The sequence below is a fragment of the Armigeres subalbatus genome, chromosome 3 (assembly GCF_024139115.2).
Source record: "Armigeres subalbatus isolate Guangzhou_Male chromosome 3, GZ_Asu_2, whole genome shotgun sequence".
NCBI lineage: Eukaryota > Metazoa > Arthropoda > Insecta > Diptera > Culicidae > Armigeres > Armigeres subalbatus.
The window spans coordinates 203,803,108-203,809,787 of record NC_085141.1 but is presented as its reverse complement, the minus strand read 5'-3'; positions in this window follow the sequence as shown (position 1 = coordinate 203,809,787).

The window sequence follows — 6,680 nt, the reverse complement described above, 5'->3', positions numbered from 1 at the left end:
TCTGAAATTCTGAGAATCTGAGAACCTGAGATTGAAAAATCTGAGATTCTGAGATTTCGAAATTCTGAGATTCTAAGATTCTCGAGATTCTGAGATTCTAATGAGATTCTGAGTTTCTGAGAATCTGGAAATCTGAGACTGGAATCTGAGATTCTGAGATTCTGAGATTCTGAGTTTCTGAGAATCTGAGAATCTGAGATTCTGGAATCTGAGATTCTGGAATCTGAGATTCTGGAATCTGAGATTCTGACTTTTCGAATTTGAGATTCTTAGATTCTGAGATTCTGAAATTCTGAGATTCTTGAGATTCTGAGATTCTGAGATTCTGAGATTCAAATTCTAAGATTCGAGATTCTGAGTTCTGAGAATCGAGAACCTGAGATTCTGGAAATCTGAGATTCTGAGATTCTGGAAATCTGAGATTCTGACATTCTGTGATTTTGAGATTCTGAGATTCTGAGATTCTGAGATTCTGAGATTCTGAAATTCTGAGATTCTGAGATTCTGAGATTCTAAAATTCTGAGATTCTAAAATTCTGAGATTCTGAGATTTTGAAATTCTGAGTTTCTGAGTTTCTGAGGATCTGAGATTCTGAAATCTGAGATTCTGGGAATCTGAGACTTGAGATTCTGATTTTCTGAGAATCTGACTTGATTTTCTGAGAATTCAGATTGATTTCTGAGAATCTGAGTTTCTGATTTTCTGAGAATCTGAGATTCTGAGCTTTTGAGATTTTGAGATTATGAAATTCTGAGATTCTGAGATTCTGAGATTCTGATATGCTCTCTGAGAATCTGAGTTGAGATTTTTGGATATGAGAATCTGAGATTTTGAGATTCTGGATTCAGATTCTGAGATTCTGAGATTCTGAAATCTGAGATTCTGAGATTATGAGATTCTGAGATTCTGAGATTCTGAGATTCTGAGATTCTGAGATTCTGGAAATTCAGACTTGAGATTCTGAGATTTTGTGAATCTGAGTTTCAGAGAATCTGAGATTTTGCAATTTTGAATTCTGAGATTCTGAGATTCTGAGATTGAGATTCTGAGATTCTAAGATTCTGAGATTCTGAGATTCTGAGATTCTGAGATTCTGAAATTCTTAAGCAACACACTTGTATTAGAAAACTTCGATAATATGCTTGAACTGACTCATCGTTCAAGATACCTGAGTTCATCTCAACTACATATCGTCAGATCTCTGTCTTCCATTATAATCCAATTCGAGTTCACTTCGTCAACGACAGTTCCTCAATTGAATATGATCTGTCCATGAAACACGCTATTCAAGGAATACCAGATCATCTTCGACAAATATCCATCCTTCCATTTTTCTGAAAAATATGAAATTGTCACTGCAATAACAGATATGATTGATGGTGTTGCTTCCAGCAACAATAAAGAAGTTCAACTTTTAAATACCTTTATTCCCAGTATTAAAAATTTCCTGCAAATATGCAACTCTTAGTAGTTATTCTTCTTCCTATTTCAGGTTATGTAATTACTTACGTTTATGGGTCTTAATGAATTCGTACTGATTTAATTCGATAATAGCTCGCGACTCGCTGGCTCGACCAATAATAGCATATTGCTTTTATAGACTGTTATTGTGGAAAATGTTGTTTATAATATTCTCACCAAACTAATTGAGTATAGAAATGAATCGTTGAGTGCCTTCCAGATACACTTTCTAGCCTGTTTAAACCAATTGGGAATTACCAATAGTACATACGGTATCTTTAGCCGTAGTCTTAGTAGGTAGCACTAATAATTTAGGATTTTAGATTAACTAGTATTTAAGATTTAACAAATTAATTAAATTAAGCAAATTTTCGATGCATTTCACACGTTCTACGTTGTTGTTTTTCACCGAAGTATTTGACGTTTCTCTTCTACCCGAGCTACCCGACAGCTGTCAAGATTGACGTAATGACGGAACCAAGGTCGCTGGAATAGGAGGTGCGATCACAGCAAGGAACACTTCTGTAGCCGGATCTATGTCCGGTTTACGTCATTGACCGACATCCAGCACAGCGAGATTACGTCGATCGTGAAATATCCCCGTCTGTTTGGACCGTCGCTTGTCGAACTTGCCGTCCTTGAGACGTTGTGCCAGTATCCTTCCCTTCGGCCAGCAGTTTCGAGGATACTTAGGGTCTACGATAATAACGATATCGCAACGGAGAGGTTGCCGGCGCAAACCATTTTGTCCTACGTGTAATTGTTGGAGATATTCATGTAACCATCGTGTCCAAAGAATTAGCTATCGCGAGTTCTTATGGCATCTTTGCAAGCCTGTCGGGTTATCGTCGAATGGGATTACGGTTTCAGGCCGTTGGATGAACCAACCAAAAAGATTGGGCGTCAAAGCGACGATGATCTGAAGTCAATGGGTACGTGAGTTAATGGCCTGCTATTCACGATGTTCTCGACTTCGATTAGGCTACTCCTTAAAACTTCATCACGCGGCAGACGAGGTAACTGAATTTCTGAAAGGACTTTCTTTACTGATTGTATCAGCCTTCCCATGATCCCCATAAGGGAGGTATTAGGTGTTGAAGACCCACGATGTGGATGTCGAGATGAACTCTCATCATTCTGTCTTGGTCGACTGCTTCTAGGCCTTTTCAATTCCTTTTCAGACGCAAAAATTAGTGCCACGATCGCTAATGATTTCTATTGAACCCACGTCGAGCGAAGCAGTTACGTAACGCCATTATACAAGAGTCGTGTTGAGAGAATGAGCCACCTCTAGTGAATCGCTCACAGGGCAAGTCACCAACACACCCATCTTTTCTCTACTCTACGACCGACTGCAACGTGATACGCAAAGTAATCTACTCCAATATATAAGAAGGGGCGAGTAAATGCGGCTAGACGGCTTTCGGAAGATTGCCCATAGCTGGGGCATCGGTGCGGCCCGTCTTATTTTACATCGTTGGATTCCGTTGGTAATCCTCTACATTCAGCGCGCAATCGGGGAATATAAAACTTTTACGTGCTCTATCTACGAGTGATTCCTGGCATTGGTGGTGATAACGTTCGTGGATATCTAGAAGAACCAGTTAGTAACTGGATGTCTTCTCGGCAATACAATTGATTCCTAGTGTCGCTGTCCACGTAATCGCATGCATTAATGCGACCGTGAATAGCGCATTATTCCGTCGTTGTCGATAACTGACGCTTGTAGAGACGATTGTTTTAGAAAGGACTGCGACCTAACGAGGATTTAGTGGACTTTAATCGAGTTAACTCGTAGGAGTAATCTTGTTGAGCACGCTCTGTAGTGAAACCTCGGCGCTGTTTAGTTCGCATGTTAATGGCCCACGAGAGTAGCGTCTTTGCTTCTGTTTCTTAAGTTAGCTGGAAATCGTTGAATCAGGCAGTAGTTCGCACAAGACGTCGCCAGCTGGAAAATGTCTCCGGTAGCAAAAACTGCACATTGAACCCGCTGAATGGTGTAGTACACTGGATCGTATCTAGTTTGGTTGATTTCTGATAGCTACTGCAGGCCAGGTTTCTCTTGAATTCCAAATGAATAAAGGCCCTTCTTCCATCGGCTCTTAGGATCGCATCTTGGACGTCGCTGACATTTTGTTCCTTCATCGGCTTGCATCTTTGGTCGGAATCGCCTCCACTCGGAAACGTTGGTTGTCTCTAGAATTTCACTAGCACGATAGGCCACAAATGGCGAGTAAACACGATGGTCTGACCGCAACCAACAAAGTACGCTCACGGCATCAGTCCAAAATAGCGTCGTTTTATTAGGATTGAGTGCCCTTCTTGGACATTTTTTGAGGCGGAGTTAACCACAGCCGCTTGGAGTTCCAAGCGAGGTATTGACACAAATTTGAGGGTGCTACCCAGTTTTGGCTCCACTAAAACACATTCAATGCTCATAAAGTTGAAACCGTAGATAGGAAACAGCACAGTAGCCAAGCTCACTGGCATCAACGAAAGTATGTAGCTCGATGTCCATTTGTGCATATAGATGTTGAAGCAAGTGTTGAAGTGTAACACCGTGGATACGAACAGAACTAGCTATCGGAGATAACTTAACCATGTGTCCCACTTCTGCAGGTGTTGTGCACCAATTGGCTCGTCCCAGGTCAAACAGATCGCCACACTTCCGCAACAGGAGTTTTAGTGGCATGAGGAAGTTAGCTATTAAACCGAGTCATAGATGGACATCAAGACGCTTAGTAATTCTCTTTGGGGATGCTTCCGTCGAACAGGAGATCTGCATGGCGCTCCTTGAGAGTTGAATAGAAATTCGTCGGATTTGATGTCCCACCACATTCCTAGTAATTTCTCTATTGCGACCTCAGTGTTAAGGTCCAAGTTTCTTTCGGGAATTTCTTTGTGTTGAGTGCTTGCATAACTGCAGGAGAGTGATATTCATCCTCTCATGTTGAATCCTCCTTGTGGTGAATGAAGTGGACATCGTTGGCTAACTGTATAGCTTCGCTTCCGTGTTGACAGCCAACATATCATCAACATAGTGGTTTTCTCGTATGGCTTCTACTGCTGTGGATATGTTTCTTGAAACGTTCGCATTTTTATTTAAGATGTATTGAGAGCTGCTTGAACATGTGGCACCAAATGTCATTACAGTCATTACAATTCGTCCGGCTCGGATACATCCTCCTTTCTTGAAACAGGAAACGTTGACTGGCTGATCTTCTTCGTTCACCTTAACTTGGTGAAACATTTCCTCGATATCTCCACATACGGCAACAGCGTTCACGAAACTTATAGAGCACGAACGGAAGCGGTTCAGTTGGTCCGGCCCTTTAGTAACACGAGTTGGGGACACACCTGCAACGGTCGTACGCATCCCAAACGATGCGGAATTTTCCTGGTTTGTTGGGATTCACACTGGAAAATGGGTAGGTACCACGCGATTAGTACATTAATTTCTTCACGACAATTTCGATAAACCCCTTTTGAACATAGTCACACTTTTCTTTCTCAGCGTTTCCGCAAGTTGGCTCCCGCTTCATTCGCTTTACGAGACAAATGACGCGAGAGCCATGCTTTTGTTGTTAGGTAAGCGCAAACAGCATATGACCTGTGCTGAAACGACCGTTGTCAAATCGCTTTTTGATTCAAAGATTGCCATCGCGCGTTCATACATCTACAGATAGCAACTCTGTTTAGGGCAGTGATTCCCAAACTGTCGACAGAAAGAAATTCTTTACGGCGTGTGTAACATCTTCGGACTTGCTTGAATGGGAACAAATATGAAACTGTATGGCACTGTCGAAGGTTTAGGATGATCGTCAAACAAGTACCAAATATTGTCCAGCCCAGACGTGTCTTAGCAATGGGTTCATGTTCTCTTCCTCGCGGCTATCAGGGCTATCAACGAACGTTGTTCATCCCAATGCAGTCGCGGTCTAACATTGGAATATGACTCCACAGGCAATCCTCGCAAATAGCCATATTTCTCGCACATTGAACAGAGAGACATTGGGAAGGCAGCTTCGGTTTCAGTGAAACGTCTGAGAGGGGAAATTTGTTGCTACTATTTGCGTACTAGATACTTAGAGGACACCAGTTCGGCATTTTCTTCGAAACGACAATGATCGCAGTCCAACGAATACATGAGGGTGCTTTTCCGGAGAGTTCAATTCAGCGGCTAGATCCTCTTCAAGCAGTGTCATCTCGGACCCGCCGTCAACAAACGCGTAGGTTCGTACCGATCGTCCGTTGTGGTGAAGTATTACGGGTATGTATTGAAATAATACTGATTTTTCGTTCCACCTATGCGTGCTGTGTGTATTGGTTAAATTTGCGTTCGTCGGTATTAACTGTTTGATTTGGTGCTGAATACCTCGAAGAATTGCTGGGCGTGTCGGATCGATCATTAAAGACGATGATGTTTGAAGACGCAGCCACCCTTCGCAGATATCTCCTGACCTACATATTCCACGATGAACGCCCAAACAAGTTCGGCACAGTTTATGCTCAATGTGGCCCACCGATCGGAGTGTACGAGTCAGAAATTCTGACAGTATTCTACAGCATTGACGACCCCTGACACACCAGGCAGCAATTTTAAATTCCGACATTCCACTTGGACCGGATTCGTGTTGGAGTGAACGTGTAGAAATCCTTCTTTTTAGCAAGCCAGCTCTTGTTTTCGTAGGTGATCGAATATAGGGATTGTTGTGCTCGCTGTTCTGCCATCGTGTAAGTCTAAACTCCAAGAGTGAGACTCGGGTAAATTCACGCGATGTGTAGCCCAGTTAATAACCATCGTCGGCAACCGTTCCACTAGTCCTTGAAGAAGAGTGATGTTGTGATGCTCCTCTAAGTTGCAGGCTCTCACCGTGGCGACCATGTTGCGTACGTTAGGGCAAAATCTACCAAGTTCAGCTCTCGGCTTTGGGGGCTGGTAATTGATTCTCTCAATGATAGTACTATAATTTCCGGCGCCCGAAAGCATTTTTAAAGTGGATAATGCATGCTCCAAGTTAGCGGAAGCTGACATTTAACGGCTTCCCTGCCTTGCCACGTAGACAAGTTTAAACGGACATGTTCTCCTCCGAGTGTATCCCATAACCTCGTTGTATTTTCTTACGTAGAAACAGAGGCATTCCTCTGGTTCACCACCGAAAACTGGCAAATTCTTGGCACCGCTGACGAGCATGATTTGGCTAGAATTTAGCAATGC